Source organism: Schistocerca cancellata, unplaced genomic scaffold (assembly GCF_023864275.1).
Source record: "Schistocerca cancellata isolate TAMUIC-IGC-003103 unplaced genomic scaffold, iqSchCanc2.1 HiC_scaffold_596, whole genome shotgun sequence".
Lineage (NCBI taxonomy): Eukaryota > Metazoa > Arthropoda > Insecta > Orthoptera > Acrididae > Schistocerca > Schistocerca cancellata.
The window spans coordinates 76,837-103,437 of record NW_026046608.1 but is presented as its reverse complement, the minus strand read 5'-3'; the positions used below and the strand labels follow the sequence as shown (position 1 = coordinate 103,437).

Below are 26,601 nucleotides of genomic sequence, written 5' to 3'. Positions count from 1 at the left end.
AAACGAACTCGGTGCACTGATTACGGCAGGGCTACCAGCGCTACGAGACGAGCCATTACGGAAGCGTTAAAATCTTCGCCCGAACAGGGATTCGAACCCTGGACCCTTAGGTTAAAAGCCTAATGCTCTACCGACTGAGCTATCCGGGCTCACGCTTGTTGTGCATGGAGCGACTGCAAGCAATGTGAATAACTGGAACGCGTGTGTAGGCGTACTACGGTAATTGCTGGCTTCTGGCGCAACTGGCGACTTCACCGACTTCCCACTGACGCTGGTAGCACCCCAACAGCGGACCAGTGCCTCTTCTCCCTTTATCCCGGTGCTGACAGTAATTGCATCCTGTGCCTGCTTCCCCCGATTACGTTCGGCTGAAGCTCCGGAAGGTGGGCGACAAACGAAGGTTGGAAGGCCAAAAGATGGAGGGTCGTGTGCGCAAAAACTTCCCTTCCGGTACCGGGAATCGAAACCTCCTGGGTGAAAGCCAGGTATCCTAGCCACTAGACCACACCGGATTTGCTCGAGAAACGTGAGATTTACTCCCTCTCTTCTCGCATTTCGTGCTCAATCCGGACTCAGTGTTGTTATCTGTTTGCGAGCATTTTTGCGCGTGCAGACTGGCATGGCGCACAGCTCGAAACTGTCTATTCATTGCTGTTTGCATCATATTTCACTCATAACAGGGGAGGAGAATGATCAAAGTTGTACCTTGCCATAATTGGAAGTAAACATTGTGACGCTGAGGCGTGGACTCCTTGTGGATAACAAACGACAATTAAGTTCGTTCGCTAGCAATAGCAACGCCGTTAATTCAGCCGTGATGTACAGCAAATTAAATGCCCCGGGTGAGGATCGAACTCACGACCTTAGGATTATGAGACTTACGCGCTACCTACTGCGCTACCGAGGCTCGTTGCAACCATCATCCCAGGAATCTTGGTAAGTCTCACATATTAGAGATAGACAGTTTGCGCTTTCTCAGGAATCTGTTGTGTCGCTACGCGTGCTTTCCCGACTTGCTAGAGTAAACTGCTGCCGCAGCTTTTTTAACGACGGAAAGCAGCACTGCCTGAGGTTACAGTACATCGCCCTTGCGGCACCTGAACACAGCGGCCTGTAGGGCCAGGCCGACGCTGGAGTTCAGTAACAGCACGCGGCCGTCCAAGTAGGGTCTCTTGCGTGCTGCATGTTTGGTTCTTCTCACAGCGAATCCTGCTATACATTCCTGAGGCTGGCGCACCTCAAGCGAGCAATCGGCGCGGCAGCACTATAGCGAGAACAGCAAAACGATGCATCGGCCGGGAATCGAAGCCGGGCCGCCCGCGTGGTAGTCGAACAACCTACCACTTTTTTAGTTGTTGTTCTCATTTTGTTAGTTGCATTTGTTGGGGGCGGACGTCCGATGACGTCCGTGCTTCCCGAGCATATTCCCGAGCAGCTGTCTGCAGGGAAAGTGGGATTGCCACCCAGCGACGTCGGATACAACCGAAAAAAGTGCTACACACGCGGAGTCCCCCACTACACTGCCTCAAAGCGACCGCTCGTCACTATTGCGTGAGTAACGTTGCGGCCGCGGCGACGAGCCTTGCCCAAAGACGCAGCGTGCGTGGAGGCGCTGCCCGAATGCACCCTCCTACCTCGTAAAGCGCCTACAGCTACTATCACCGTGGGCCACTGCCGGCGGGCGGGAAGCCGACACAGCGCGGCGTTGCGAGCAGCGGCTGTGCGGTGGTAGTGTAATGGTGAGCATAGTTGCCTTCCGAGCAGTTGAGCCGCGTTCGATTCCCGGCCACCGCAACGGGCGCAAATCTATGCGTATGAGTATGTGAGCCACGTGCTGTTGAATTAACGTTTTCTTTCCGTCGTCGCTCCACGCAGGCCATCCTGTAGTATGTCCCGACTTGTCCCGACTTTGCTCGGCTGACGCGAAAGCTGACGCTTGGAATTCGCCCTTATCAAAAGGACAGGCGCTATAAACGACTGTGAGAGGTGAGGTGTAGCGAGGTACCAAAACGACAGGCAAACTGCGAAATTTTCTGCTCTCTCTTCTGAAACAAAAAATAAAAAAAACCGACGCAGTCGGTAGGACTCGAACCTACGCTCCCAGAGGGAATCTGATTTCTAGTCAGACGCCTTAACCACTCGGCCACGACTGCTCGTAGCTAAAGCTTCCCTCGAATCGTGAAAAATGCAACCGGTCTGCGCAGAATGTTGACAGGAAACGAACTCGGTGCACTGATTACGGCAGGGCTACCAGCGCTACGAGACGAGCCATTACGGAAGCGTTAAAATCTTCGCCCGAACAGGGATTCGAACCCTGGACCCTTAGGTTAAAAGCCTAATGCTCTACCGACTGAGCTATCCGGGCTCACGCTTGTTGTGCATGGAGCGACTGCAAGCAATGTGAATAACTGGAACGCGTGTGTAGGCGTACTACGGTAATTGCTGGCTTCTGGCGCAACTGGCGACTTCACCGACTTCCCACTGACGCTGGTAGCACCCCAACAGCGGACCAGTGCCTCTTCTCCCTTTATCCCGGTGCTGACAGTAATTGCATCCTGTGCCTGCTTCCCCCGATTACGTTCGGTTGAAGCTCCGGAAGGTGGGCGACAAACGAAGGTTGGAAGGCCAAACGATGGAGGGTCGTGTGCGCAAAAACTTCCCTTCCGGTACCGGGAATCGAACCCGGGCCTCCTGGGTGAAAGCCAGGTATCCTAGCCACTAGACCACACCGGATTTGCTCGAGAAACGTGAGATTTACTCCCTCTCTTCTCGTATTTCGTGCTCAATCCGGACTCAGTGTTGTTATCTGTTTGCGAGCATTTTTGCGCGTGCAGACTGGCATGGCGCACAGCTCGAAACTGTCTATTCATTGCTGTTTGCATCATATTTCACTCATAACAGGGGAGGAGAATGATCAAAGTTGTACCTTGCCATAATTGGAAGTAAACATTGTGACGCTGAGGCGTGGACTCCTTGTGGATAACAAACGACAATTAAGTTCGTTCGCTAGCAATAGCAACGCCGTTAATTCAGCCGTGATGTACAGCAAATTAAATGCCCCGGGTGAGGATCGAACTCACGACCTTAGGATTATGAGACTTACGCGCTACCTACTGCGCTACCGAGGCTCGTTGCAACCATCATCCCAGGAATCTTGGTAAGTCTCACATATTAGAGATAGACAGTTTGCGCTTTCTCAGGAATCTGTTGTGTCGCTACGCGTGCTTTCCCGACTTGCTAGAGTAAACTGCTGCCGCAGCTTTTTTAACGACGGAAAGCAGCACTGCCTGAGGTTACAGTACATCGCCCTTGCGGCACCTGAACACAGCGGCCTGTAGGGCCAGGCCGACGCTGGAGTTCAGTAACAGCACGCGGCCGTCCAAGTAGGGTCTCTTGCGTGCTGCATGTTTGGTTCTTCTCACAGCGAATCCTGCTATACATTCCTGAGGCTGGCGCACCTCAAGCGAGCAATCGGCGCGGCAGCACTATAGCGAGAACAGCAAAACGATGCATCGGCCGGGAATCGAAGCCGGGCCGCCCGCGTGGTAGTCGAACAACCTACCACTTTTTTAGTTGTTGTTCTCATTTTGTTAGTTGCATTTGTTGGGGGCGGACGTCCGATGACGTCCGTGCTTCCCGAGCATATTCCCGAGCAGCTGTCTGCAGGGAAAGTGGGATTGCCACCCAGCGACGTCGGATACAACCGAAAAAAGTGCTACACACGCGGAGTCCCCCACTACACTGCCTCAAAGCGACCGCTCGTCACTATTGCGTGAGTAACGTTGCGGCCGCGGCGACGAGCCTTGCCCAAAGACGCAGCGTGCGTGGAGGCGCTGCCCGAATGCACCCTCCTACCTCGTAAAGCGCCTACAGCTACTATCACCGTGGGCCACTGCCGGCGGGCGGGAAGCCGACACAGCGCGGCGTTGCGAGCAGCGGCTGTGCGGTGGTAGTGTAATGGTGAGCATAGTTGCCTTCCGAGCAGTTGAGCCGCGTTCGATTCCCGGCCACCGCAACGGGCGCAAATCTATGCGTATGAGTATGTGAGCCACGTGCTGTTGAATTAACGTTTTCTTTCCGTCGTCGCTCCACGCAGGCCATGCTGTAGTATGTCCCGACTTGTCCCGACTTTGCTCGGCTGACGCGAAAGCTGACGCTTGGAATTCGCCCTTATCAAAAGGACAGGCGCTATAAACGACTGTGAGAGGTGAGGTGTAGCGAGGTACCAAAACGACAGGCAAACTGCGAAATTTTCTGCTCTCTCTTCTGAAACAAAAAATAAAAAAAACCGACGCAGTCGGTAGGACTCGAACCTACGCTCCCAGAGGGAATCTGATTTCTAGTCAGACGCCTTAACCACTCGGCCACGACTGCTCGTAGCTAAAGCTTCCCTCGAATCGTGAAAAATGCAACCGGTCTGCGCAGAATGTTGACAGGAAACGAACTCGGTGCACTGATTACGGCAGGGCTACCAGCGCTACGAGACGAGCCATTACGGAAGCGTTAAAATCTTCGCCCGAACAGGGATTCGAACCCTGGACCCTTAGGTTAAAAGCCTAATGCTCTACCGACTGAGCTATCCGGGCTCACGCTTGTTGTGCATGGAGCGACTGCAAGCAATGTGAATAACTGGAACGCGTGTGTAGGCGTACTACGGTAATTGCTGGCTTCTGGCGCAACTGGCGACTTCACCGACTTCCCACTGACGCTGGTAGCACCCCAACAGCGGACCAGTGCCTCTTCTCCCTTTATCCCGGTGCTGACAGTAATTGCATCCTGTGCCTGCTTCCCCCGATTACGTTCGGCTGAAGCTCCGGAAGGTGGGCGACAAACGAAGGTTGGAAGGCCAAAAGATGGAGGGTCGTGTGCGCAAAAACTTCCCTTCCGGTACCGGGAATCGAACCCGGGCCTCCTGGGTGAAATCCAGGTATCCTAGCCACTAGACCACACCGGATTTGCTCGAGAAACGTGAGATTTACTCCCTCTCTTCTCGCATTTCGTGCTCAATCCGGACTCAGTGTTGTTATCTGTTTGCGAGCATTTTTGCGCGTGCAGACTGGCATGGCGCACAGCTCGAAACTGTCTATTCATTGCTGTTTGCATCATATTTCACTCATAACAGGGGAGGAGAATGATCAAAGTTGTACCTTGCCATAATTGGAAGTAAACATTGTGACGCTGAGGCGTGGACTCCTTGTGGATAACAAACGACAATTAAGTTCGTTCGCTAGCAATAGCAACGCCGTTAATTCAGCCGTGATGTACAGCAAATTAAATGCCCCGGGTGAGGATCGAACTCACGACCTTAGGATTATGAGACTTACGCGCTACCTACTGCGCTACCGAGGCTCGTTGCAACCATCATCCCAGGAATCTTGGTAAGTCTCACATATTAGAGATAGACAGTTTGCGCTTTCTCAGGAATCTGTTGTGTCGCTACGCGTGCTTTCCCGACTTGCTAGAGTAAACTGCTGCCGCAGCTTTTTTAACGACGGAAAGCAGCACTGCCTGAGGTTACAGTACATCGCCCTTGCGGCACCTGAACACAGCGGCCTGTAGGGCCAGGCCGACGCTGGAGTTCAGTAACAGCACGCGGCCGTCCAAGTAGGGTCTCTTGCGTGCTGCATGTTTGGTTCTTCTCACAGCGAATCCTGCTATACATTCCTGAGGCTGGCGCACCTCAAGCGAGCAATCGGCGCGGCAGCACTATTGCGAGAACAGCAAAACGATGCATCGGCCGGGAATCGAAGCCGGGCCGCCCGCGTGGTAGTCGAACAACCTACCACTTTTTTAGTTGTTGTTCTCATTTTGTTAGTTGCATTTGTTGGGGGCGGACGTCCGATGACGTCCGTGCTTCCCGAGCATATTCCCGAGCAGCTGTCTGCAGGGAAAGTGGGATTGCCACCCAGCGACGTCGGATACAACCGAAAAAAGTGCTACACACGCGGAGTCCCCCACTACACTGCCTCAAAGCGACCGCTCGTCACTATTGCGTGAGTAACGTTGCGGCCGCGGCGACGAGCCTTGCCCAAAGACGCAGCGTGCGTGGAGGCGCTGCCCGAATGCACCCTCCTACCTCGTAAAGCGCCTACAGCTACTATCACCGTGGGCCACTGCCGGCGGGCGGGAAGCCGACACAGCGCGGCGTTGCGAGCAGCGGCTGTGCGGTGGTAGTGTAATGGTGAGCATAGTTGCCTTCCGAGCAGTTGAGCCGCGTTCGATTCCCGGCCACCGCAACGGGCGCAAATCTATGCGTATGAGTATGTGAGCCACGTGCTGTTGAATTAACGTTTTCTTTCCGTCGTCGCTCCACGCAGGCCATGCTGTAGTATGTCCCGACTTGTCCCGACTTTGCTCGGCTGACGCGAAAGCTGACGCTTGGAATTCGCCCTTATCAAAAGGACAGGCGCTATAAACGACTGTGAGAGGTGAGGTGTAGCGAGGTACCAAAACGACAGGCAAACTGCGAAATTTTCTGCTCTCTCTTCTGAAACAAAAAATAAAAAAAACCGACGCAGTCGGTAGGACTCGAACCTACGCTCCCAGAGGGAATCTGATTTCTAGTCAGACGCCTTAACCACTCGGCCACGACTGCTCGTAGCTAAAGCTTCCCTCGAATCGTGAAAAATGCAACCGGTCTGCGCAGAATGTTGACAGGAAACGAACTCGGTGCACTGATTACGGCAGGGCTACCAGCGCTACGAGACGAGCCATTACGGAAGCGTTAAAATCTTCGCCCGAACAGGGATTCGAACCCTGGACCCTTAGGTTAAAAGCCTAATGCTCTACCGACTGAGCTATCCGGGCTCACGCTTGTTGTGCATGGAGCGACTGCAAGCAATGTGAATAACTGGAACGCGTGTGTAGGCGTACTACGGTAATTGCTGGCTTCTGGCGCAACTGGCGACTTCACCGACTTCCCACTGACGCTGGTAGCACCCCAACAGCGGACCAGTGCCTCTTCTCCCTTTATCCCGGTGCTGACAGTAATTGCATCCTGTGCCTGCTTCCCCCGATTACGTTCGGCTGAAGCTCCGGAAGGTGGGCGACAAACGAAGGTTGGAAGGCCAAAAGATGGAGGGTCGTGTGCGCAAAAACTTCCCTTCCGGTACCGGGAATCGAAACCTCCTGGGTGAAAGCCAGGTATCCTAGCCACTAGACCACACCGGATTTGCTCGAGAAACGTGAGATTTACTCCCTCTCTTCTCGCATTTCGTGCTCAATCCGGACTCAGTGTTGTTCTCTGTTTGCGAGCATTTTTGCGCGTGCAGACTGGCATGGCGCACAGCTCGAAACTGTCTATTCATTGCTGTTTGCATCATATTTCACTCATAACAGGGGAGGAGAATGATCAAAGTTGTACCTTGCCATAATTGGAAGTAAACATTGTGACGCTGAGGCGTGGACTCCTTGTGGATAACAAACGACAATTAAGTTCGTTCGCTAGCAATAGCAACGCCGTTAATTCAGCCGTGATGTACAGCAAATTAAATGCCCCGGGTGAGGATCGAACTCACGACCTTAGGATTATGAGACTTACGCGCTACCTACTGCGCTACCGAGGCTCGTTGCAACCATCATCCCAGGAATCTTGGTAAGTCTCACATATTAGAGATAGACAGTTTGCGCTTTCTCAGGAATCTGTTGTGTCGCTACGCGTGCTTTCCCGACTTGCTAGAGTAAACTGCTGCCGCAGCTTTTTTAACGACGGAAAGCAGCACTGCCTGAGGTTACAGTACATCGCCCTTGCGGCACCTGAACACAGCGGCCTGTAGGGCCAGGCCGACGCTGGAGTTCAGTAACAGCACGCGGCCGTCCAAGTAGGGTCTCTTGCGTGCTGCATGTTTGGTTCTTCTCACAGCGAATCCTGCTATACATTCCTAAGGCTGGCGCACCTCAAGCGAGCAATCGGCGCGGCAGCACTATTGCGAGAACAGCAAAACGATGCATCGGCCGGGAATCGAAGCCGGGCCGCCCGCGTGGTAGTCGAACAACCTACCACTTTTTTAGTTGTTGTTCTCATTTTGTTAGTTGCATTTGTTGGGGGCGGACGTCCGATGACGTCCGTGCTTCCCGAGCATATTCCCGAGCAGCTGTCTGCAGGGAAAGTGGGATTGCCACCCAGCGACGTCGGATACAACCGAAAAAAGTGCTACACACGCGGAGTCCCCCACTACACTGCCTCAAAGCGACCGCTCGTCACTATTGCGTGAGTAACGTTGCGGCCGCGGCGACGAGCCTTGCCCAAAGACGCAGCGTGCGTGGAGGCGCTGCCCGAATGCACCCTCCTACCTCGTAAAGCGCCTACAGCTACTATCACCGTGGGCCACTGCCGGCGGGCGGGAAGCCGACACAGCGCGGCGTTGCGAGCAGCGGCTGTGCGGTGGTAGTGTAATGGTGAGCATAGTTGCCTTCCGAGCAGTTGAGCCGCGTTCGATTCCCGGCCACCGCAACGGGCGCAAATCTATGCGTATGAGTATGTGAGCCACGTGCTGTTGAATTAACGTTTTCTTTCCGTCGTCGCTCCACGCAGGCCATGCTGTAGTATGTCCCGACTTGTCCCGACTTTGCTCGGCTGACGCGAAAGCTGACGCTTGGAATTCGCCCTTATCAAAAGGACAGGCGCTATAAACGACTGTGAGAGGTGAGGTGTAGCGAGGTACCAAAACGACAGGCAAACTGCGAAATTTTCTGCTCTCTCTTCTGAAACAAAAAATAAAAAAAACCGACGCAGTCGGTAGGACTCGAACCTACGCTCCCAGAGGGAATCTGATTTCTAGTCAGACGCCTTAACCACTCGGCCACGACTGCTCGTAGCTAAAGCTTCCCTCGAATCGTGAAAAATGCAACCGGTCTGCGCAGAATGTTGACAGGAAACGAACTCGGTGCACTGATTACGGCAGGGCTACCAGCGCTACGAGACGAGCCATTACGGAAGCGTTAAAATCTTCGCCCGAACAGGGATTCGAACCCTGGACCCTTAGGTTAAAAGCCTAATGCTCTACCGACTGAGCTATCCGGGCTCACGCTTGTTGTGCATGGAGCGACTGCAAGCAATGTGAATAACTGGAACGCGTGTGTAGGCGTACTACGGTAATTGCTGGCTTCTGGCGCAACTGGCGACTTCACCGACTTCCCACTGACGCTGGTAGCACCCCAACAGCGGACCAGTGCCTCTTCTCCCTTTATCCCGGTGCTGACAGTAATTGCATCCTGTGCCTGCTTCCCCCGATTACGTTCGGCTGAAGCTCCGGAAGGTGGGCGACAAACGAAGGTTGGAAGGCCAAAAGATGGAGGGTCGTGTGCGCAAAAACTTCCCTTCCGGTACCGGGAATCGAACCCGGGCCTCCTGGGTGAAATCCAGGTATCCTAGCCACTAGACCACACCGGATTTGCTCGAGAAACGTGAGATTTACTCCCTCTCTTCTCGCATTTCGTGCTCAATCCGGACTCAGTGTTGTTATCTGTTTGCGAGCATTTTTGCGCGTGCAGACTGGCATGGCGCACAGCTCGAAACTGTCTATTCATTGCTGTTTGCATCATATTTCACTCATAACAGGGGAGGAGAATGATCAAAGTTGTACCTTGCCATAATTGGAAGTAAACATTGTGACGCTGAGGCGTGGACTCCTTGTGGATAACAAACGACAATTAAGTTCGTTCGCTAGCAATAGCAACGCCGTTAATTCAGCCGTGATGTACAGCAAATTAAATGCCCCGGGTGAGGATCGAACTCACGACCTTAGGATTATGAGACTTACGCGCTACCTACTGCGCTACCGAGGCTCGTTGCAACCATCATCCCAGGAATCTTGGTAAGTCTCACATATTAGAGATAGACAGTTTGCGCTTTCTCAGGAATCTGTTGTGTCGCTACGCGTGCTTTCCCGACTTGCTAGAGTAAACTGCTGCCGCAGCTTTTTTAACGACGGAAAGCAGCACTGCCTGAGGTTACAGTACATCGCCCTTGCGGCACCTGAACACAGCGGCCTGTAGGGCCAGGCCGACGCTGGAGTTCAGTAACAGCACGCGGCCGTCCAAGTAGGGTCTCTTGCGTGCTGCATGTTTGGTTCTTCTCACAGCGAATCCTGCTATACATTCCTGAGGCTGGCGCACCTCAAGCGAGCAATCGGCGCGGCAGCACTATTGCGAGAACAGCAAAACGATGCATCGGCCGGGAATCGAAGCCGGGCCGCCCGCGTGGTAGTCGAACAACCTACCACTTTTTTAGTTGTTGTTCTCATTTTGTTAGTTGCATTTGTTGGGGGCGGACGTCCGATGACGTCCGTGCTTCCCGAGCATATTCCCGAGCAGCTGTCTGCAGGGAAAGTGGGATTGCCACCCAGCGACGTCGGATACAACCGAAAAAAGTGCTACACACGCGGAGTCCCCCACTACACTGCCTCAAAGCGACCGCTCGTCACTATTGCGTGAGTAACGTTGCGGCCGCGGCGACGAGCCTTGCCCAAAGACGCAGCGTGCGTGGAGGCGCTGCCCGAATGCACCCTCCTACCTCGTAAAGCGCCTACAGCTACTATCACCGTGGGCCACTGCCGGCGGGCGGGAAGCCGACACAGCGCGGCGTTGCGAGCAGCGGCTGTGCGGTGGTAGTGTAATGGTGAGCATAGTTGCCTTCCGAGCAGTTGAGCCGCGTTCGATTCCCGGCCACCGCAACGGGCGCAAATCTATGCGTATGAGTATGTGAGCCACGTGCTGTTGAATTAACGTTTTCTTTCCGTCGTCGCTCCACGCAGGCCATCCTGTAGTATGTCCCGACTTGTCCCGACTTTGCTCGGCTGACGCGAAAGCTGACGCTTGGAATTCGCCCTTATCAAAAGGACAGGCGCTATAAACGACTGTGAGAGGTGAGGTGTAGCGAGGTACCAAAACGACAGGCAAACTGCGAAATTTTCTGCTCTCTCTTCTGAAACAAAAAATAAAAAAAACCGACGCAGTCGGTAGGACTCGAACCTACGCTCCCAGAGGGAATCTGATTTCTAGTCAGACGCCTTAACCACTCGGCCACGACTGCTCGTAGCTAAAGCTTCCCTCGAATCGTGAAAAATGCAACCGGTCTGCGCAGAATGTTGACAGGAAACGAACTCGGTGCACTGATTACGGCAGGGCTACCAGCGCTACGAGACGAGCCATTACGGAAGCGTTAAAATCTTCGCCCGAACAGGGATTCGAACCCTGGACCCTTAGGTTAAAAGCCTAATGCTCTACCGACTGAGCTATCCGGGCTCACGCTTGTTGTGCATGGAGCGACTGCAAGCAATGTGAATAACTGGAACGCGTGTGTAGGCGTACTACGGTAATTGCTGGCTTCTGGCGCAACTGGCGACTTCACCGACTTCCCACTGACGCTGGTAGCACCCCAACAGCGGACCAGTGCCTCTTCTCCCTTTATCCCGGTGCTGACAGTAATTGCATCCTGTGCCTGCTTCCCCCGATTACGTTCGGTTGAAGCTCCGGAAGGTGGGCGACAAACGAAGGTTGGAAGGCCAAACGATGGAGGGTCGTGTGCGCAAAAACTTCCCTTCCGGTACCGGGAATCGAACCCGGGCCTCCTGGGTGAAAGCCAGGTATCCTAGCCACTAGACCACACCGGATTTGCTCGAGAAACGTGAGATTTACTCCCTCTCTTCTCGTATTTCGTGCTCAATCCGGACTCAGTGTTGTTATCTGTTTGCGAGCATTTTTGCGCGTGCAGACTGGCATGGCGCACAGCTCGAAACTGTCTATTCATTGCTGTTTGCATCATATTTCACTCATAACAGGGGAGGAGAATGATCAAAGTTGTACCTTGCCATAATTGGAAGTAAACATTGTGACGCTGAGGCGTGGACTCCTTGTGGATAACAAACGACAATTAAGTTCGTTCGCTAGCAATAGCAACGCCGTTAATTCAGCCGTGATGTACAGCAAATTAAATGCCCCGGGTGAGGATCGAACTCACGACCTTAAGATTATGAGACTTACGCGCTACCTACTGCGCTACCGAGGCTCGTTGCAACCATCATCCCAGGAATCTTGGTAAGTCTCACATATTAGAGATAGACAGTTTGCGCTTTCTCAGGAATCTGTTGTGTCGCTACGCGTGCTTTCCCGACTTGCTAGAGTAAACTGCTGCCGCAGCTTTTTTAACGACGGAAAGCAGCACTGCCTGAGGTTACAGTACATCGCCCTTGCGGCACCTGAACACAGCGGCCTGTAGGGCCAGGCCGACGCTGGAGTTCAGTAACAGCACGCGGCCGTCCAAGTAGGGTCTCTTGCGTGCTGCATGTTTGGTTCTTCTCACAGCGAATCCTGCTATACATTCCTGAGGCTGGCGCACCTCAAGCGAGCAATCGGCGCGGCAGCACTATTGCGAGAACAGCAAAACGATGCATCGGCCGGGAATCGAAGCCGGGCCGCCCGCGTGGTAGTCGAACAACCTACCACTTTTTTAGTTGTTGTTCTCATTTTGTTAGTTGCATTTGTTGGGGGCGGACGTCCGATGACGTCCGTGCTTCCCGAGCATATTCCCGAGCAGCTGTCTGCAGGGAAAGTGGGATTGCCACCCAGCGACGTCGGATACAACCGAAAAAAGTGCTACACACGCGGAGTCCCCCACTACACTGCCTCAAAGCGACCGCTCGTCACTATTGCGTGAGTAACGTTGCGGCCGCGGCGACGAGCCTTGCCCAAAGACGCAGCGTGCGTGGAGGCGCTGCCCGAATGCACCCTCCTACCTCGTAAAGCGCCTACAGCTACTATCACCGTGGGCCACTGCCGGCGGGCGGGAAGCCGACACAGCGCGGCGTTGCGAGCAGCGGCTGTGCGGTGGTAGTGTAATGGTGAGCATAGTTGCCTTCCGAGCAGTTGAGCCGCGTTCGATTCCCGGCCACCGCAACGGGCGCAAATCTATGCGTATGAGTATGTGAGCCACGTGCTGTTGAATTAACGTTTTCTTTCCGTCGTCGCTCCACGCAGGCCATCCTGTAGTATGTCCCGACTTGTCCCGACTTTGCTCGGCTGACGCGAAAGCTGACGCTTGGAATTCGCCCTTATCAAAAGGACAGGCGCTATAAACGACTGTGAGAGGTGAGGTGTAGCGAGGTACCAAAACGACAGGCAAACTGCGAAATTTTCTGCTCTCTCTTCTGAAACAAAAAATAAAAAAAACCGACGCAGTCGGTAGGACTCGAACCTACGCTCCCAGAGGGAATCTGATTTCTAGTCAGACGCCTTAACCACTCGGCCACGACTGCTCGTAGCTAAAGCTTCCCTCGAATCGTGAAAAATGCAACCGGTCTGCGCAGAATGTTGACAGGAAACGAACTCGGTGCACTGATTACGGCAGGGCTACCAGCGCTACGAGACGAGCCATTACGGAAGCGTTAAAATCTTCGCCCGAACAGGGATTCGAACCCTGGACCCTTAGGTTAAAAGCCTAATGCTCTACCGACTGAGCTATCCGGGCTCACGCTTGTTGTGCATGGAGCGACTGCAAGCAATGTGAATAACTGGAACGCGTGTGTAGGCGTACTACGGTAATTGCTGGCTTCTGGCGCAACTGGCGACTTCACCGACTTCCCACTGACGCTGGTAGCACCCCAACAGCGGACCAGTGCCTCTTCTCCCTTTATCCCGGTGCTGACAGTAATTGCATCCTGTGCCTGCTTCCCCCGATTACGTTCGGTTGAAGCTCCGGAAGGTGGGCGACAAACGAAGGTTGGAAGGCCAAACGATGGAGGGTCGTGTGCGCAAAAACTTCCCTTCCGGTACCGGGAATCGAACCCGGGCCTCCTGGGTGAAAGCCAGGTATCCTAGCCACTAGACCACACCGGATTTGCTCGAGAAACGTGAGATTTACTCCCTCTCTTCTCGTATTTCGTGCTCAATCCGGACTCAGTGTTGTTATCTGTTTGCGAGCATTTTTGCGCGTGCAGACTGGCATGGCGCACAGCTCGAAACTGTCTATTCATTGCTGTTTGCATCATATTTCACTCATAACAGGGGAGGAGAATGATCAAAGTTGTACCTTGCCATAATTGGAAGTAAACATTGTGACGCTGAGGCGTGGACTCCTTGTGGATAACAAACGACAATTAAGTTCGTTCGCTAGCAATAGCAACGCCGTTAATTCAGCCGTGATGTACAGCAAATTAAATGCCCCGGGTGAGGATCGAACTCACGACCTTAAGATTATGAGACTTACGCGCTACCTACTGCGCTACCGAGGCTCGTTGCAACCATCATCCCAGGAATCTTGGTAAGTCTCACATATTAGAGATAGACAGTTTGCGCTTTCTCAGGAATCTGTTGTGTCGCTACGCGTGCTTTCCCGACTTGCTAGAGTAAACTGCTGCCGCAGCTTTTTTAACGACGGAAAGCAGCACTGCCTGAGGTTACAGTACATCGCCCTTGCGGCACCTGAACACAGCGGCCTGTAGGGCCAGGCCGACGCTGGAGTTCAGTAACAGCACGCGGCCGTCCAAGTAGGGTCTCTTGCGTGCTGCATGTTTGGTTCTTCTCACAGCGAATCCTGCTATACATTCCTGAGGCTGGCGCACCTCAAGCGAGCAATCGGCGCGGCAGCACTATAGCGAGAACAGCAAAACGATGCATCGGCCGGGAATCGAAGCCGGGCCGCCCGCGTGGTAGTCGAACAACCTACCACTTTTTTAGTTGTTGTTCTCATTTTGTTAGTTGCATTTGTTGGGGGCGGACGTCCGATGACGTCCGTGCTTCCCGAGCATATTCCCGAGCAGCTGTCTGCAGGGAAAGTGGGATTGCCACCCAGCGACGTCGGATACAACCGAAAAAAGTGCTACACACGCGGAGTCCCCCACTACACTGCCTCAAAGCGACCGCTCGTCACTATTGCGTGAGTAACGTTGCGGCCGCGGCGACGAGCCTTGCCCAAAGACGCAGCGTGCGTGGAGGCGCTGCCCGAATGCACCCTCCTACCTCGTAAAGCGCCTACAGCTACTATCACCGTGGGCCACTGCCGGCGGGCGGGAAGCCGACACAGCGCGGCGTTGCGAGCAGCGGCTGTGCGGTGGTAGTGTAATGGTGAGCATAGTTGCCTTCCGAGCAGTTGAGCCGCGTTCGATTCCCGGCCACCGCAACGGGCGCAAATCTATGCGTATGAGTATGTGAGCCACGTGCTGTTGAATTAACGTTTTCTTTCCGTCGTCGCTCCACGCAGGCCATCCTGTAGTATGTCCCGACTTGTCCCGACTTTGCTCGGCTGACGCGAAAGCTGACGCTTGGAATTCGCCCTTATCAAAAGGACAGGCGCTATAAACGACTGTGAGAGGTGAGGTGTAGCGAGGTACCAAAACGACAGGCAAACTGCGAAATTTTCTGCTCTCTCTTCTGAAACAAAAAATAAAAAAAACCGACGCAGTCGGTAGGACTCGAACCTACGCTCCCAGAGGGAATCTGATTTCTAGTCAGACGCCTTAACCACTCGGCCACGACTGCTCGTAGCTAAAGCTTCCCTCGAATCGTGAAAAATGCAACCGGTCTGCGCAGAATGTTGACAGGAAACGAACTCGGTGCACTGATTACGGCAGGGCTACCAGCGCTACGAGACGAGCCATTACGGAAGCGTTAAAATCTTCGCCCGAACAGGGATTCGAACCCTGGACCCTTAGGTTAAAAGCCTAATGCTCTACCGACTGAGCTATCCGGGCTCACGCTTGTTGTGCATGGAGCGACTGCAAGCAATGTGAATAACTGGAACGCGTGTGTAGGCGTACTACGGTAATTGCTGGCTTCTGGCGCAACTGGCGACTTCACCGACTTCCCACTGACGCTGGTAGCACCCCAACAGCGGACCAGTGCCTCTTCTCCCTTTATCCCGGTGCTGACAGTAATTGCATCCTGTGCCTGCTTCCCCCGATTACGTTCGGTTGAAGCTCCGGAAGGTGGGCGACAAACGAAGGTTGGAAGGCCAAACGATGGAGGGTCGTGTGCGCAAAAACTTCCCTTCCGGTACCGGGAATCGAACCCGGGCCTCCTGGGTGAAAGCCAGGTATCCTAGCCACTAGACCACACCGGATTTGCTCGAGAAACGTGAGATTTACTCCCTCTCTTCTCGTATTTCGTGCTCAATCCGGACTCAGTGTTGTTATCTGTTTGCGAGCATTTTTGCGCGTGCAGACTGGCATGGCGCACAGCTCGAAACTGTCTATTCATTGCTGTTTGCATCATATTTCACTCATAACAGGGGAGGAGAATGATCAAAGTTGTACCTTGCCATAATTGGAAGTAAACATTGTGACGCTGAGGCGTGGACTCCTTGTGGATAACAAACGACAATTAAGTTCGTTCGCTAGCAATAGCAACGCCGTTAATTCAGCCGTGATGTACAGCAAATTAAATGCCCCGGGTGAGGATCGAACTCACGACCTTAAGATTATGAGACTTACGCGCTACCTACTGCGCTACCGAGGCTCGTTGCAACCATCATCCCAGGAATCTTGGTAAGTCTCACATATTAGAGATAGACAGTTTGCGCTTTCTCAGGAATCTGTTGTGTCGCTACGCGTGCTTTCCCGACTTGCTAGAGTAAACTGCTGCCGCAGCTTTTTTAACGACGGAAAGCAGCACTGCCTGAGGTTACAGTACATCGCCCTTGCGGCACCTGAACACAGCGGCCTGTAGGGCCAGGCCGACGCTGGAGTTCAGTAACAGCACGCGGCCGTCCAAGTAGGGTCTCTTGCGTGCTGCATGTTTGGTTCTTCTCACAGCGAATCCTGCTATACATTCCTGAGGCTGGCGCACCTCAAGCGAGCAATCGGCGCGGCAGCACTATAGCGAGAACAGCAAAACGATGCATCGGCCGGGAATCGAAGCCGGGCCGCCCGCGTGGTAGTCGAACAACCTACCACTTTTTTAGTTGTTGTTCTCATTTTGTTAGTTGCATTTGTTGGGGGCGGACGTCCGATGACGTCCGTGCTTCCCGAGCATATTCCCGAGCAGCTGTCTGCAGGGAAAGTGGGATTGCCACCCAGCGACGTCGGATACAACCGAAAAAAGTGCTACACACGCGGAGTCCCCCACTACACTGCCTCAAAGCGACCGCTCGTCACTATTGCGTGAGTAACGTTGCGGCCGCGGCGACGAGCCTTGCCCAAAGACGCAGCGTGCGTGGAGGCGCTGCCCGAATGCACCCTCCTACCTCGTAAAGCGCCTACAGCTACTATCACCGTGGGCCACTGCCGGCGGGCGGGAAGCCGACACAGCGCGGCGTTGCGAGCAGCGGCTGTGCGGTGGTAGTGTAATGGTGAGCATAGTTGCCTTCCGAGCAGTTGAGCCGCGTTCGATTCCCGGCCACCGCAACGGGCGCAAATCTATGCGTATGAGTATGTGAGCCACGTGCTGTTGAATTAACGTTTTCTTTCCGTCGTCGCTCCACGCAGGCCATCCTGTAGTATGTCCCGACTTGTCCCGACTTTGCTCGGCTGACGCGAAAGCTGACGCTTGGAATTCGCCCTTATCAAAAGGACAGGCGCTATAAACGACTGTGAGAGGTGAGGTGTAGCGAGGTACCAAAACGACAGGCAAACTGCGAAATTTTCTGCTCTCTCTTCTGAAACAAAAAATAAAAAAAACCGACGCAGTCGGTAGGACTCGAACCTACGCTCCCAGAGGGAATCTGATTTCTAGTCAGACGCCTTAACCACTCGGCCACGACTGCTCGTAGCTAAAGCTTCCCTCGAATCGTGAAAAATGCAACCGGTCTGCGCAGAATGTTGACAGGAAACGAACTCGGTGCACTGATTACGGCAGGGCTACCAGCGCTACGAGACGAGCCATTACGGAAGCGTTAAAATCTTCGCCCGAACAGGGATTCGAACCCTGGACCCTTAGGTTAAAAGCCTAATGCTCTACCGACTGAGCTATCCGGGCTCACGCTTGTTGTGCATGGAGCGACTGCAAGCAATGTGAATAACTGGAACGCGTGTGTAGGCGTACTACGGTAATTGCTGGCTTCTGGCGCAACTGGCGACTTCACCGACTTCCCACTGACGCTGGTAGCACCCCAACAGCGGACCAGTGCCTCTTCTCCCTTTATCCCGGTGCTGACAGTAATTGCATCCTGTGCCTGCTTCCCCCGATTACGTTCGGTTGAAGCTCCGGAAGGTGGGCGACAAACGAAGGTTGGAAGGCCAAACGATGGAGGGTCGTGTGCGCAAAAACTTCCCTTCCGGTACCGGGAATCGAACCCGGGCCTCCTGGGTGAAAGCCAGGTATCCTAGCCACTAGACCACACCGGATTTGCTCGAGAAACGTGAGATTTACTCCCTCTCTTCTCGTATTTCGTGCTCAATCCGGACTCAGTGTTGTTATCTGTTTGCGAGCATTTTTGCGCGTGCAGACTGGCATGGCGCACAGCTCGAAACTGTCTATTCATTGCTGTTTGCATCATATTTCACTCATAACAGGGGAGGAGAATGATCAAAGTTGTACCTTGCCATAATTGGAAGTAAACATTGTGACGCTGAGGCGTGGACTCCTTGTGGATAACAAACGACAATTAAGTTCGTTCGCTAGCAATAGCAACGCCGTTAATTCAGCCGTGATGTACAGCAAATTAAATGCCCCGGGTGAGGATCGAACTCACGACCTTAAGATTATGAGACTTACGCGCTACCTACTGCGCTACCGAGGCTCGTTGCAACCATCATCCCAGGAATCTTGGTAAGTCTCACATATTAGAGATAGACAGTTTGCGCTTTCTCAGGAATCTGTTGTGTCGCTACGCGTGCTTTCCCGACTTGCTAGAGTAAACTGCTGCCGCAGCTTTTTTAACGACGGAAAGCAGCACTGCCTGAGGTTACAGTACATCGCCCTTGCGGCACCTGAACACAGCGGCCTGTAGGGCCAGGCCGACGCTGGAGTTCAGTAACAGCACGCGGCCGTCCAAGTAGGGTCTCTTGCGTGCTGCATGTTTGGTTCTTCTCACAGCGAATCCTGCTATACATTCCTGAGGCTGGCGCACCTCAAGCGAGCAATCGGCGCGGCAGCACTATAGCGAGAACAGCAAAACGATGCATCGGCCGGGAATCGAAGCCGGGCCGCCCGCGTGGTAGTCGAACAACCTACCACTTTTTTAGTTGTTGTTCTCATTTTGTTAGTTGCATTTGTTGGGGGCGGACGTCCGATGACGTCCGTGCTTCCCGAGCATATTCCCGAGCAGCTGTCTGCAGGGAAAGTGGGATTGCCACCCAGCGACGTCGGATACAACCGAAAAAAGTGCTACACACGCGGAGTCCCCCACTACACTGCCTCAAAGCGACCGCTCGTCACTATTGCGTGAGTAACGTTGCGGCCGCGGCGACGAGCCTTGCCCAAAGACGCAGCGTGCGTGGAGGCGCTGCCCGAATGCACCCTCCTACCTCGTAAAGCGCCTACAGCTACTATCACCGTGGGCCACTGCCGGCGGGCGGGAAGCCGACACAGCGCGGCGTTGCGAGCAGCGGCTGTGCGGTGGTAGTGTAATGGTGAGCATAGTTGCCTTCCGAGCAGTTGAGCCGCGTTCGATTCCCGGCCACCGCAACGGGCGCAAATCTATGCGTATGAGTATGTGAGCCACGTGCTGTTGAATTAACGTTTTCTTTCCGTCGTCGCTCCACGCAGGCCATCCTGTAGTATGTCCCGACTTGTCCCGACTTTGCTCGGCTGACGCGAAAGCTGACGCTTGGAATTCGCCCTTATCAAAAGGACAGGCGCTATAAACGACTGTGAGAGGTGAGGTGTAGCGAGGTACCAAAACGACAGGCAAACTGCGAAATTTTCTGCTCTCTCTTCTGAAACAAAAAATAAAAAAAACCGACGCAGTCGGTAGGACTCGAACCTACGCTCCCAGAGGGAATCTGATTTCTAGTCAGACGCCTTAACCACTCGGCCACGACTGCTCGTAGCTAAAGCTTCCCTCGAATCGTGAAAAATGCAACCGGTCTGCGCAGAATGTTGACAGGAAACGAACTCGGTGCACTGATTACGGCAGGGCTACCAGCGCTACGAGACGAGCCATTACGGAAGCGTTAAAATCTTCGCCCGAACAGGGATTCGAACCCTGGACCCTTAGGTTAAAAGCCTAATGCTCTACCGACTGAGCTATCCGGGCTCACGCTTGTTGTGCATGGAGCGACTGCAAGCAATGTGAATAACTGGAACGCGTGTGTAGGCGTACTACGGTAATTGCTGGCTTCTGGCGCAACTGGCGACTTCACCGACTTCCCACTGACGCTGGTAGCACCCCAACAGCGGACCAGTGCCTCTTCTCCCTTTATCCCGGTGCTGACAGTAATTGCATCCTGTGCCTGCTTCCCCCGATTACGTTCGGTTGAAGCTCCGGAAGGTGGGCGACAAACGAAGGTTGGAAGGCCAAACGATGGAGGGTCGTGTGCGCAAAAACTTCCCTTCCGGTACCGGGAATCGAACCCGGGCCTCCTGGGTGAAAGCCAGGTATCCTAGCCACTAGACCACACCGGATTTGCTCGAGAAACGTGAGATTTACTCCCTCTCTTCTCGTATTTCGTGCTCAATCCAGACTCAGTGTTGTTATCTGTTTGCGAGCATTTTTGCGCGTGCAGACTGGCATGGCGCACAGCTCGAAACTGTCTATTCATTGCTGTTTGCATCATATTTCACTCATAACAGGGGAGGAGAATGATCAAAGTTGTACCTTGCCATAATTGGAAGTAAACATTGTGACGCTGAGGCGTGGACTCCTTGTGGATAACAAACGACAATTAAGTTCGTTCGCTAGCAATAGCAACGCCGTTAATTCAGCCGTGATGTACAGCAAATTAAATGCCCCGGGTGAGGATCGAACTCACGACCTTAAGATTATGAGACTTACGCGCTACCTACTGCGCTACCGAGGCTCGTTGCAACCATCATCCCAGGAATCTTGGTAAGTCTCACATATTAGAGATAGACAGTTTGCGCTTTCTCAGGAATCTGTTGTGTCGCTACGCGTGCTTTCCCGACTTGCTAGAGTAAACTGCTGCCGCAGCTTTTTTAACGACGGAAAGCAGCACTGCCTGAGGTTACAGTACATCGCCCTTGCGGCACCTGAACACAGCGGCCTGTAGGGCCAGGCCGACGCTGGAGTTCAGTAACAGCACGCGGCCGTCCAAGTAGGGTCTCTTGCGTGCTGCATGTTTGGTTCTTCTCACAGCGAATCCTGCTATACATTCCTGAGGCTGGCGCACCTCAAGCGAGCAATCGGCGCGGCAGCACTATTGCGAGAACAGCAAAACGATGCATCGGCCGGGAATCGAAGCCGGGCCGCCCGCGTGGTAGTCGAACAACCTACCACTTTTTTAGTTGTTGTTCTCATTTTGTTAGTTGCATTTGTTGGGGGCGGACGTCCGATGACGTCCGTGCTTCCCGAGCATATTCCCGAGCAGCTGTCTGCAGGGAAAGTGGGATTGCCACCCAGCGACGTCGGATACAACCGAAAAAAGTGCTACACACGCGGAGTCCCCCACTACACTGCCTCAAAGCGACCGCTCGTCACTATTGCGTGAGTAACGTTGCGGCCGCGGCGACGAGCCTTGCCCAAAGACGCAGCGTGCGTGGAGGCGCTGCCCGAATGCACCCTCCTACCTCGTAAAGCGCCTACAGCTACTATCACCGTGGGCCACTGCCGGCGGGCGGGAAGCCGACACAGCGCGGCGTTGCGAGCAGCGGCTGTGCGGTGGTAGTGTAATGGTGAGCATAGTTGCCTTCCGAGCAGTTGAGCCGCGTTCGATTCCCGGCCACCGCAACGGGCGCAAATCTATGCGTATGAGTATGTGAGCCACGTGCTGTTGAATTAACGTTTTCTTTCCGTCGTCGCTCCACGCAGGCCATCCTGTAGTATGTCCCGACTTGTCCCGACTTTGCTCGGCTGACGCGAAAGCTGACGCTTGGAATTCGCCCTTATCAAAAGGACAGGCGCTATAAACGACTGTGAGAGGTGAGGTGTAGCGAGGTACCAAAACGACAGGCAAACTGCGAAATTTTCTGCTCTCTCTTCTGAAACAAAAAATAAAAAAAACCGACGCAGTCGGTAGGACTCGAACCTACGCTCCCAGAGGGAATCTGATTTCTAGTCAGACGCCTTAACCACTCGGCCACGACTGCTCGTAGCTAAAGCTTCCCTCGAATCGTGAAAAATGCAACCGGTCTGCGCAGAATGTTGACAGGAAACGAACTCGGTGCACTGATTACGGCAGGGCTACCAGCGCTACGAGACGAGCCATTACGGAAGCGTTAAAATCTTCGCCCGAACAGGGATTCGAACCCTGGACCCTTAGGTTAAAAGCCTAATGCTCTACCGACTGAGCTATCCGGGCTCACGCTTGTTGTGCATGGAGCGACTGCAAGCAATGTGAATAACTGGAACGCGTGTGTAGGCGTACTACGGTAATTGCTGGCTTCTGGCGCAACTGGCGACTTCACCGACTTCCCACTGACGCTGGTAGCACCCCAACAGCGGACCAGTGCCTCTTCTCCCTTTATCCCGGTGCTGACAGTAATTGCATCCTGTGCCTGCTTCCCCCGATTACGTTCGGTTGAAGCTCCGGAAGGTGGGCGACAAACGAAGGTTGGAAGGCCAAACGATGGAGGGTCGTGTGCGCAAAAACTTCCCTTCCGGTACCGGGAATCGAACCCGGGCCTCCTGGGTGAAAGCCAGGTATCCTAGCCACTAGACCACACCGGATATGCTCGAGAAACGTGAGATTTACTCCCTCTCTTCTCGTATTTCGTGCTCAATCCGGACTCAGTGTTGTTATCTGTTTGCGAGCATTTTTGCGCGTGCAGACTGGCATGGCGCACAGCTCGAAACTGTCTATTCATTGCTGTTTGCATCATATTTCACTCATAACAGGGGAGGAGAATGATCAAAGTTGTACCTTGCCATAATTGGAAGTAAACATTGTGACGCTGAGGCGTGGACTCCTTGTGGATAACAAACGACAATTAAGTTCGTTCGCTAGCAATAGCAACGCCGTTAATTCAGCCGTGATGTACAGCAAATTAAATGCCCCGGGTGAGGATCGAACTCACGACCTTAAGATTATGAGACTTACGCGCTACCTACTGCGCTACCGAGGCTCGTTGCAACCATCATCCCAGGAATCTTGGTAAGTCTCACATATTAGAGATAGACAGTTTGCGCTTTCTCAGGAATCTGTTGTGTCGCTACGCGTGCTTTCCCGACTTGCTAGAGTAAACTGCTGCCGCAGCTTTTTTAACGACGGAAAGCAGCACTGCCTGAGGTTACAGTACATCGCCCTTGCGGCACCTGAACACAGCGGCCTGTAGGGCCAGGCCGACGCTGGAGTTCAGTAACAGCACGCGGCCGTCCAAGTAGGGTCTCTTGCGTGCTGCATGTTTGGTTCTTCTCACAGCGAATCCTGCTATACATTCCTGAGGCTGGCGCACCTCAAGCGAGCAATCGGCGCGGCAGCACTATAGCGAGAACAGCAAAACGATGCATCGGCCGGGAATCGAAGCCGGGCCGCCCGCGTGGTAGTCGAACAACCTACCACTTTTTTAGTTGTTGTTCTCATTTTGTTAGTTGCATTTGTTGGGGGCGGACGTCCGATGACGTCCGTGCTTCCCGAGCATATTCCCGAGCAGCTGTCTGCAGGGAAAGTGGGATTGCCACCCAGCGACGTCGGATACAACCGAAAAAAGTGCTACACACGCGGAGTCCCCCACTACACTGCCTCAAAGCGACCGCTCGTCACTATTGCGTGAGTAACGTTGCGGCCGCGGCGACGAGCCTTGCCCAAAGACGCAGCGTGCGTGGAGGCGCTGCCCGAATGCACCCTCCTACCTCGTAAAGCGCCTACAGCTACTATCACCGTGGGCCACTGCCGGCGGGCGGGAAGCCGACACAGCGCGGCGTTGCGAGCAGCGGCTGTGCGGTGGTAGTGTAATGGTGAGCATAGTTGCCTTCCGAGCAGTTGAGCCGCGTTCGATTCCCGGCCACCGCAACGGGCGCAAATCTATGCGTATGAGTATGTGAGCCACGTGCTGTTGAATTAACGTTTTCTTTCCGTCGTCGCTCCACGCAGGCCATCCTGTAGTATGTCCCGACTTGTCCCGACTTTGCTCGGCTGACGCGAAAGCTGACGCTTGGAATTCGCCCTTATCAAAAGGACAGGCGCTATAAACGACTGTGAGAGGTGAGGTGTAGCGAGGTACCAAAACGACAGGCAAACTGCGAAATTTTCTGCTCTCTCTTCTGAAACAAAAAATAAAAAAAACCGACGCAGTCGGTAGGACTCGAACCTACGCTCCCAGAGGGAATCTGATTTCTAGTCAGACGCCTTAACCACTCGGCCACGACTGCTCGTAGCTAAAGCTTCCCTCGAATCGTGAAAAATGCAACCGGTCTGCGCAGAATGTTGAAAGGAAACGAACTCGGTGCACTGATTACGGCAGGGCTACCAGCGCTACGAGACGAGCCATTACGGAAGCGTTAAAATCTTCGCCCGAACAGGGATTCGAACCCTGGACCCTTAGGTTAAAAGCCTAATGCTCTACCGACTGAGCTATCCGGGCTCACGCTTGTTGTGCATGGAGCGACTGCAAGCAATGTGAATAACTGGAACGCGTGTGTAGGCGTACTACGGTAATTGCTGGCTTCTGGCGCAACTGGCGACTTCACCGACTTCCCACTGACGCTGGTAGCACCCCAACAGCGGACCAGTGCCTCTTCTCCCTTTATCCCGGTGCTGACAGTAATTGCATCCTGTGCCTGCTTCCCCCGATTACGTTCGGTTGAAGCTCCGGAAGGTGGGCGACAAACGAAGGTTGGAAGGCCAAACGATGGAGGGTCGTGTGCGCAAAAACTTCCCTTCCGGTACCGGGAATCGAACCCGGGCCTCCTGGGTGAAAGCCAGGTATCCTAGCCACTAGACCACACCGGATTTGCTCGAGAAACGTGAGATTTACTCCCTCTCTTCTCGTATTTCGTGCTCAATCCGGACTCAGTGTTGTTATCTGTTTGCGAGCATTTTTGCGCGTGCAGACTGGCATGGCGCACAGCTCGAAACTGTCTATTCATTGCTGTTTGCATCATATTTCACTCATAACAGGGGAGGAGAATGATCAAAGTTGTACCTTGCCATAATTGGAAGTAAACATTGTGACGCTGAGGCGTGGACTCCTTGTGGATAACAAACGACAATTAAGTTCGTTCGCTAGCAATAGCAACGCCGTTAATTCAGCCGTGATGTACAGCAAATTAAATGCCCCGGGTGAGGATCGAACTCACGACCTTAAGATTATGAGACTTACGCGCTACCTACTGCGCTACCGAGGCTCGTTGCAACCATCATCCCAGGAATCTTGGTAAGTCTCACATATTAGAGATAGACAGTTTGCGCTTTCTCAGGAATCTGTTGTGTCGCTACGCGTGCTTTCCCGACTTGCTAGAGTAAACTGCTGCCGCAGCTTTTTTAACGACGGAAAGCAGCACTGCCTGAGGTTACAGTACATCGCCCTTGCGGCACCTGAACACAGCGGCCTGTAGGGCCAGGCCGACGCTGGAGTTCAGTAACAGCACGCGGCCGTCCAAGTAGGGTCTCTTGCGTGCTGCATGTTTGGTTCTTCTCACAGCGAATCCTGCTATACATTCCTGAGGCTGGCGCACCTCAAGCGAGCAATCGGCGCGGCAGCACTATAGCGAGAACAGCAAAACGATGCATCGGCCGGGAATCGAAGCCGGGCCGCCCGCGTGGTAGTCGAACAACCTACCACTTTTTTAGTTGTTGTTCTCATTTTGTTAGTTGCATTTGTTGGGGGCGGACGTCCGATGACGTCCGTGCTTCCCGAGCATATTCCCGAGCTGCTGTCTGCAGGGAAAGTGGGATTGCCACCCAGCGACGTCGGATACAACCGAAAAAAGTGCTACACACGCGGAGTCCCCCACTACACTGCCTCAAAGCGACCGCTCGTCACTATTGCGTGAGTAACGTTGCAGCCGCGGCGACGAGCCTTGCCCATTGACGCAGCGTGCGTGGAGGCGCTGCCCGAATGCACCCTCCTACCTCGTAAAGCGCCTACAGCTACTATCACCGTGGGCCACTGCCGGCGGGCGGGAAGCCGACACAGCGCGGCGTTGCGAGCAGCGGCTGTGCGGTGGTAGTGTAATGGTGAGCATAGTTGCCTTCCGAGCAGTTGAGCCGCGTTCGATTCCCGGCCACCGCAACGGGCGCAAATCTATGCGTATGAGTATGTGAGCCACGTGCTGTTGAATTAACGTTTTCTTTCCGTCGTCGCTCCACGCAGGCCATCCTGTAGTATGTCCCGACTTGTCCCGACTTTGCTCGGCTGACGCGAAAGCTGACGCTTGGAATTCGCCCTTATCAAAAGGACAGGCGCTATAAACGACTGTGAGAGGTGAGGTGTAGCGAGGTACCAAAACGACAGGCAAACTGCGAAATTTTCTGCTCTCTCTTCTGAAACAAAAAATAAAAAAAACCGACGCAGTCGGTAGGACTCGAACCTACGCTCCCAGAGGGAATCTGATTTCTAGTCAGACGCCTTAACCACTCGGCCACGACTGCTCGTAGCTAAAGCTTCCCTCGA

General features: G+C 53.8%; 58 non-coding genes across 58 annotated transcripts; 12 read left to right on the top strand and 46 right to left on the bottom strand.

The window, feature by feature from the left end:
* Nucleotides 1-76: 76 nt before the first annotated feature.
* On the bottom strand, nucleotides 77-149 carry Trnak-uuu (transfer RNA lysine (anticodon UUU)). Its single transcript has one exon. It is a non-coding gene; the product is annotated as a tRNA-Lys (tRNA).
* Nucleotides 150-834: 685 nt separating this feature from the next.
* Nucleotides 835-907, bottom strand: Trnam-cau (transfer RNA methionine (anticodon CAU)). Its single transcript has one exon. It is a non-coding gene; the product is annotated as a tRNA-Met (tRNA).
* An 815-nt stretch (nucleotides 908-1,722) lies between these two features.
* Trnag-ucc (transfer RNA glycine (anticodon UCC)) lies at nucleotides 1,723-1,794 on the top strand. The gene has a single exon. It is a non-coding gene; the product is annotated as a tRNA-Gly (tRNA).
* Nucleotides 1,795-2,071: 277 nt separating this feature from the next.
* Nucleotides 2,072-2,153, bottom strand: Trnas-aga (transfer RNA serine (anticodon AGA)). The gene has a single exon. It is a non-coding gene; the product is annotated as a tRNA-Ser (tRNA).
* A 139-nt stretch (nucleotides 2,154-2,292) lies between these two features.
* Nucleotides 2,293-2,365, bottom strand: Trnak-uuu (transfer RNA lysine (anticodon UUU)). The gene has a single exon. It is a non-coding gene; the product is annotated as a tRNA-Lys (tRNA).
* Nucleotides 2,366-2,661: 296 nt separating this feature from the next.
* Trnae-uuc (transfer RNA glutamic acid (anticodon UUC)) lies at nucleotides 2,662-2,733 on the bottom strand. Its single transcript has one exon. It is a non-coding gene; the product is annotated as a tRNA-Glu (tRNA).
* A 322-nt stretch (nucleotides 2,734-3,055) lies between these two features.
* Nucleotides 3,056-3,128, bottom strand: Trnam-cau (transfer RNA methionine (anticodon CAU)). Its single transcript has one exon. It is a non-coding gene; the product is annotated as a tRNA-Met (tRNA).
* An 815-nt stretch (nucleotides 3,129-3,943) lies between these two features.
* Nucleotides 3,944-4,015, top strand: Trnag-ucc (transfer RNA glycine (anticodon UCC)). Its single transcript has one exon. It is a non-coding gene; the product is annotated as a tRNA-Gly (tRNA).
* Nucleotides 4,016-4,292: 277 nt separating this feature from the next.
* On the bottom strand, nucleotides 4,293-4,374 carry Trnas-aga (transfer RNA serine (anticodon AGA)). The gene has a single exon. It is a non-coding gene; the product is annotated as a tRNA-Ser (tRNA).
* A 139-nt stretch (nucleotides 4,375-4,513) lies between these two features.
* Nucleotides 4,514-4,586, bottom strand: Trnak-uuu (transfer RNA lysine (anticodon UUU)). Its single transcript has one exon. It is a non-coding gene; the product is annotated as a tRNA-Lys (tRNA).
* Nucleotides 4,587-4,882: 296 nt separating this feature from the next.
* Trnae-uuc (transfer RNA glutamic acid (anticodon UUC)) lies at nucleotides 4,883-4,954 on the bottom strand. The gene has a single exon. It is a non-coding gene; the product is annotated as a tRNA-Glu (tRNA).
* Nucleotides 4,955-5,276: 322 nt separating this feature from the next.
* Trnam-cau (transfer RNA methionine (anticodon CAU)) lies at nucleotides 5,277-5,349 on the bottom strand. The gene has a single exon. It is a non-coding gene; the product is annotated as a tRNA-Met (tRNA).
* Nucleotides 5,350-6,164: 815 nt separating this feature from the next.
* On the top strand, nucleotides 6,165-6,236 carry Trnag-ucc (transfer RNA glycine (anticodon UCC)). Its single transcript has one exon. It is a non-coding gene; the product is annotated as a tRNA-Gly (tRNA).
* A 277-nt stretch (nucleotides 6,237-6,513) lies between these two features.
* Trnas-aga (transfer RNA serine (anticodon AGA)) lies at nucleotides 6,514-6,595 on the bottom strand. The gene has a single exon. It is a non-coding gene; the product is annotated as a tRNA-Ser (tRNA).
* A 139-nt stretch (nucleotides 6,596-6,734) lies between these two features.
* On the bottom strand, nucleotides 6,735-6,807 carry Trnak-uuu (transfer RNA lysine (anticodon UUU)). The gene has a single exon. It is a non-coding gene; the product is annotated as a tRNA-Lys (tRNA).
* Nucleotides 6,808-7,492: 685 nt separating this feature from the next.
* Nucleotides 7,493-7,565, bottom strand: Trnam-cau (transfer RNA methionine (anticodon CAU)). Its single transcript has one exon. It is a non-coding gene; the product is annotated as a tRNA-Met (tRNA).
* An 815-nt stretch (nucleotides 7,566-8,380) lies between these two features.
* Trnag-ucc (transfer RNA glycine (anticodon UCC)) lies at nucleotides 8,381-8,452 on the top strand. Its single transcript has one exon. It is a non-coding gene; the product is annotated as a tRNA-Gly (tRNA).
* A 277-nt stretch (nucleotides 8,453-8,729) lies between these two features.
* On the bottom strand, nucleotides 8,730-8,811 carry Trnas-aga (transfer RNA serine (anticodon AGA)). The gene has a single exon. It is a non-coding gene; the product is annotated as a tRNA-Ser (tRNA).
* A 139-nt stretch (nucleotides 8,812-8,950) lies between these two features.
* Trnak-uuu (transfer RNA lysine (anticodon UUU)) lies at nucleotides 8,951-9,023 on the bottom strand. The gene has a single exon. It is a non-coding gene; the product is annotated as a tRNA-Lys (tRNA).
* A 296-nt stretch (nucleotides 9,024-9,319) lies between these two features.
* On the bottom strand, nucleotides 9,320-9,391 carry Trnae-uuc (transfer RNA glutamic acid (anticodon UUC)). The gene has a single exon. It is a non-coding gene; the product is annotated as a tRNA-Glu (tRNA).
* A 322-nt stretch (nucleotides 9,392-9,713) lies between these two features.
* Trnam-cau (transfer RNA methionine (anticodon CAU)) lies at nucleotides 9,714-9,786 on the bottom strand. Its single transcript has one exon. It is a non-coding gene; the product is annotated as a tRNA-Met (tRNA).
* Nucleotides 9,787-10,601: 815 nt separating this feature from the next.
* Trnag-ucc (transfer RNA glycine (anticodon UCC)) lies at nucleotides 10,602-10,673 on the top strand. The gene has a single exon. It is a non-coding gene; the product is annotated as a tRNA-Gly (tRNA).
* A 277-nt stretch (nucleotides 10,674-10,950) lies between these two features.
* On the bottom strand, nucleotides 10,951-11,032 carry Trnas-aga (transfer RNA serine (anticodon AGA)). Its single transcript has one exon. It is a non-coding gene; the product is annotated as a tRNA-Ser (tRNA).
* A 139-nt stretch (nucleotides 11,033-11,171) lies between these two features.
* Trnak-uuu (transfer RNA lysine (anticodon UUU)) lies at nucleotides 11,172-11,244 on the bottom strand. The gene has a single exon. It is a non-coding gene; the product is annotated as a tRNA-Lys (tRNA).
* A 296-nt stretch (nucleotides 11,245-11,540) lies between these two features.
* On the bottom strand, nucleotides 11,541-11,612 carry Trnae-uuc (transfer RNA glutamic acid (anticodon UUC)). The gene has a single exon. It is a non-coding gene; the product is annotated as a tRNA-Glu (tRNA).
* Nucleotides 11,613-11,934: 322 nt separating this feature from the next.
* Trnam-cau (transfer RNA methionine (anticodon CAU)) lies at nucleotides 11,935-12,007 on the bottom strand. The gene has a single exon. It is a non-coding gene; the product is annotated as a tRNA-Met (tRNA).
* An 815-nt stretch (nucleotides 12,008-12,822) lies between these two features.
* On the top strand, nucleotides 12,823-12,894 carry Trnag-ucc (transfer RNA glycine (anticodon UCC)). Its single transcript has one exon. It is a non-coding gene; the product is annotated as a tRNA-Gly (tRNA).
* A 277-nt stretch (nucleotides 12,895-13,171) lies between these two features.
* On the bottom strand, nucleotides 13,172-13,253 carry Trnas-aga (transfer RNA serine (anticodon AGA)). The gene has a single exon. It is a non-coding gene; the product is annotated as a tRNA-Ser (tRNA).
* Nucleotides 13,254-13,392: 139 nt separating this feature from the next.
* Nucleotides 13,393-13,465, bottom strand: Trnak-uuu (transfer RNA lysine (anticodon UUU)). The gene has a single exon. It is a non-coding gene; the product is annotated as a tRNA-Lys (tRNA).
* Nucleotides 13,466-13,761: 296 nt separating this feature from the next.
* On the bottom strand, nucleotides 13,762-13,833 carry Trnae-uuc (transfer RNA glutamic acid (anticodon UUC)). The gene has a single exon. It is a non-coding gene; the product is annotated as a tRNA-Glu (tRNA).
* A 322-nt stretch (nucleotides 13,834-14,155) lies between these two features.
* Nucleotides 14,156-14,228, bottom strand: Trnam-cau (transfer RNA methionine (anticodon CAU)). Its single transcript has one exon. It is a non-coding gene; the product is annotated as a tRNA-Met (tRNA).
* Nucleotides 14,229-15,043: 815 nt separating this feature from the next.
* Trnag-ucc (transfer RNA glycine (anticodon UCC)) lies at nucleotides 15,044-15,115 on the top strand. Its single transcript has one exon. It is a non-coding gene; the product is annotated as a tRNA-Gly (tRNA).
* Nucleotides 15,116-15,392: 277 nt separating this feature from the next.
* Trnas-aga (transfer RNA serine (anticodon AGA)) lies at nucleotides 15,393-15,474 on the bottom strand. The gene has a single exon. It is a non-coding gene; the product is annotated as a tRNA-Ser (tRNA).
* Nucleotides 15,475-15,613: 139 nt separating this feature from the next.
* On the bottom strand, nucleotides 15,614-15,686 carry Trnak-uuu (transfer RNA lysine (anticodon UUU)). Its single transcript has one exon. It is a non-coding gene; the product is annotated as a tRNA-Lys (tRNA).
* Nucleotides 15,687-15,982: 296 nt separating this feature from the next.
* Trnae-uuc (transfer RNA glutamic acid (anticodon UUC)) lies at nucleotides 15,983-16,054 on the bottom strand. The gene has a single exon. It is a non-coding gene; the product is annotated as a tRNA-Glu (tRNA).
* A 322-nt stretch (nucleotides 16,055-16,376) lies between these two features.
* Nucleotides 16,377-16,449, bottom strand: Trnam-cau (transfer RNA methionine (anticodon CAU)). The gene has a single exon. It is a non-coding gene; the product is annotated as a tRNA-Met (tRNA).
* Nucleotides 16,450-17,264: 815 nt separating this feature from the next.
* Nucleotides 17,265-17,336, top strand: Trnag-ucc (transfer RNA glycine (anticodon UCC)). The gene has a single exon. It is a non-coding gene; the product is annotated as a tRNA-Gly (tRNA).
* Nucleotides 17,337-17,613: 277 nt separating this feature from the next.
* Nucleotides 17,614-17,695, bottom strand: Trnas-aga (transfer RNA serine (anticodon AGA)). Its single transcript has one exon. It is a non-coding gene; the product is annotated as a tRNA-Ser (tRNA).
* A 139-nt stretch (nucleotides 17,696-17,834) lies between these two features.
* Trnak-uuu (transfer RNA lysine (anticodon UUU)) lies at nucleotides 17,835-17,907 on the bottom strand. The gene has a single exon. It is a non-coding gene; the product is annotated as a tRNA-Lys (tRNA).
* Nucleotides 17,908-18,203: 296 nt separating this feature from the next.
* Trnae-uuc (transfer RNA glutamic acid (anticodon UUC)) lies at nucleotides 18,204-18,275 on the bottom strand. The gene has a single exon. It is a non-coding gene; the product is annotated as a tRNA-Glu (tRNA).
* Nucleotides 18,276-18,597: 322 nt separating this feature from the next.
* On the bottom strand, nucleotides 18,598-18,670 carry Trnam-cau (transfer RNA methionine (anticodon CAU)). Its single transcript has one exon. It is a non-coding gene; the product is annotated as a tRNA-Met (tRNA).
* Nucleotides 18,671-19,485: 815 nt separating this feature from the next.
* Trnag-ucc (transfer RNA glycine (anticodon UCC)) lies at nucleotides 19,486-19,557 on the top strand. The gene has a single exon. It is a non-coding gene; the product is annotated as a tRNA-Gly (tRNA).
* Nucleotides 19,558-19,834: 277 nt separating this feature from the next.
* On the bottom strand, nucleotides 19,835-19,916 carry Trnas-aga (transfer RNA serine (anticodon AGA)). The gene has a single exon. It is a non-coding gene; the product is annotated as a tRNA-Ser (tRNA).
* A 139-nt stretch (nucleotides 19,917-20,055) lies between these two features.
* Trnak-uuu (transfer RNA lysine (anticodon UUU)) lies at nucleotides 20,056-20,128 on the bottom strand. Its single transcript has one exon. It is a non-coding gene; the product is annotated as a tRNA-Lys (tRNA).
* Nucleotides 20,129-20,424: 296 nt separating this feature from the next.
* Trnae-uuc (transfer RNA glutamic acid (anticodon UUC)) lies at nucleotides 20,425-20,496 on the bottom strand. Its single transcript has one exon. It is a non-coding gene; the product is annotated as a tRNA-Glu (tRNA).
* A 322-nt stretch (nucleotides 20,497-20,818) lies between these two features.
* On the bottom strand, nucleotides 20,819-20,891 carry Trnam-cau (transfer RNA methionine (anticodon CAU)). The gene has a single exon. It is a non-coding gene; the product is annotated as a tRNA-Met (tRNA).
* An 815-nt stretch (nucleotides 20,892-21,706) lies between these two features.
* On the top strand, nucleotides 21,707-21,778 carry Trnag-ucc (transfer RNA glycine (anticodon UCC)). Its single transcript has one exon. It is a non-coding gene; the product is annotated as a tRNA-Gly (tRNA).
* Nucleotides 21,779-22,055: 277 nt separating this feature from the next.
* On the bottom strand, nucleotides 22,056-22,137 carry Trnas-aga (transfer RNA serine (anticodon AGA)). The gene has a single exon. It is a non-coding gene; the product is annotated as a tRNA-Ser (tRNA).
* A 139-nt stretch (nucleotides 22,138-22,276) lies between these two features.
* On the bottom strand, nucleotides 22,277-22,349 carry Trnak-uuu (transfer RNA lysine (anticodon UUU)). Its single transcript has one exon. It is a non-coding gene; the product is annotated as a tRNA-Lys (tRNA).
* A 296-nt stretch (nucleotides 22,350-22,645) lies between these two features.
* On the bottom strand, nucleotides 22,646-22,717 carry Trnae-uuc (transfer RNA glutamic acid (anticodon UUC)). The gene has a single exon. It is a non-coding gene; the product is annotated as a tRNA-Glu (tRNA).
* Nucleotides 22,718-23,039: 322 nt separating this feature from the next.
* On the bottom strand, nucleotides 23,040-23,112 carry Trnam-cau (transfer RNA methionine (anticodon CAU)). Its single transcript has one exon. It is a non-coding gene; the product is annotated as a tRNA-Met (tRNA).
* Nucleotides 23,113-23,927: 815 nt separating this feature from the next.
* Nucleotides 23,928-23,999, top strand: Trnag-ucc (transfer RNA glycine (anticodon UCC)). Its single transcript has one exon. It is a non-coding gene; the product is annotated as a tRNA-Gly (tRNA).
* Nucleotides 24,000-24,276: 277 nt separating this feature from the next.
* On the bottom strand, nucleotides 24,277-24,358 carry Trnas-aga (transfer RNA serine (anticodon AGA)). Its single transcript has one exon. It is a non-coding gene; the product is annotated as a tRNA-Ser (tRNA).
* A 139-nt stretch (nucleotides 24,359-24,497) lies between these two features.
* Trnak-uuu (transfer RNA lysine (anticodon UUU)) lies at nucleotides 24,498-24,570 on the bottom strand. The gene has a single exon. It is a non-coding gene; the product is annotated as a tRNA-Lys (tRNA).
* A 296-nt stretch (nucleotides 24,571-24,866) lies between these two features.
* On the bottom strand, nucleotides 24,867-24,938 carry Trnae-uuc (transfer RNA glutamic acid (anticodon UUC)). Its single transcript has one exon. It is a non-coding gene; the product is annotated as a tRNA-Glu (tRNA).
* A 322-nt stretch (nucleotides 24,939-25,260) lies between these two features.
* Nucleotides 25,261-25,333, bottom strand: Trnam-cau (transfer RNA methionine (anticodon CAU)). Its single transcript has one exon. It is a non-coding gene; the product is annotated as a tRNA-Met (tRNA).
* Nucleotides 25,334-26,148: 815 nt separating this feature from the next.
* Trnag-ucc (transfer RNA glycine (anticodon UCC)) lies at nucleotides 26,149-26,220 on the top strand. Its single transcript has one exon. It is a non-coding gene; the product is annotated as a tRNA-Gly (tRNA).
* Nucleotides 26,221-26,497: 277 nt separating this feature from the next.
* Trnas-aga (transfer RNA serine (anticodon AGA)) lies at nucleotides 26,498-26,579 on the bottom strand. Its single transcript has one exon. It is a non-coding gene; the product is annotated as a tRNA-Ser (tRNA).
* Between the last annotated feature and the right edge of the window lie 22 nt (nucleotides 26,580-26,601).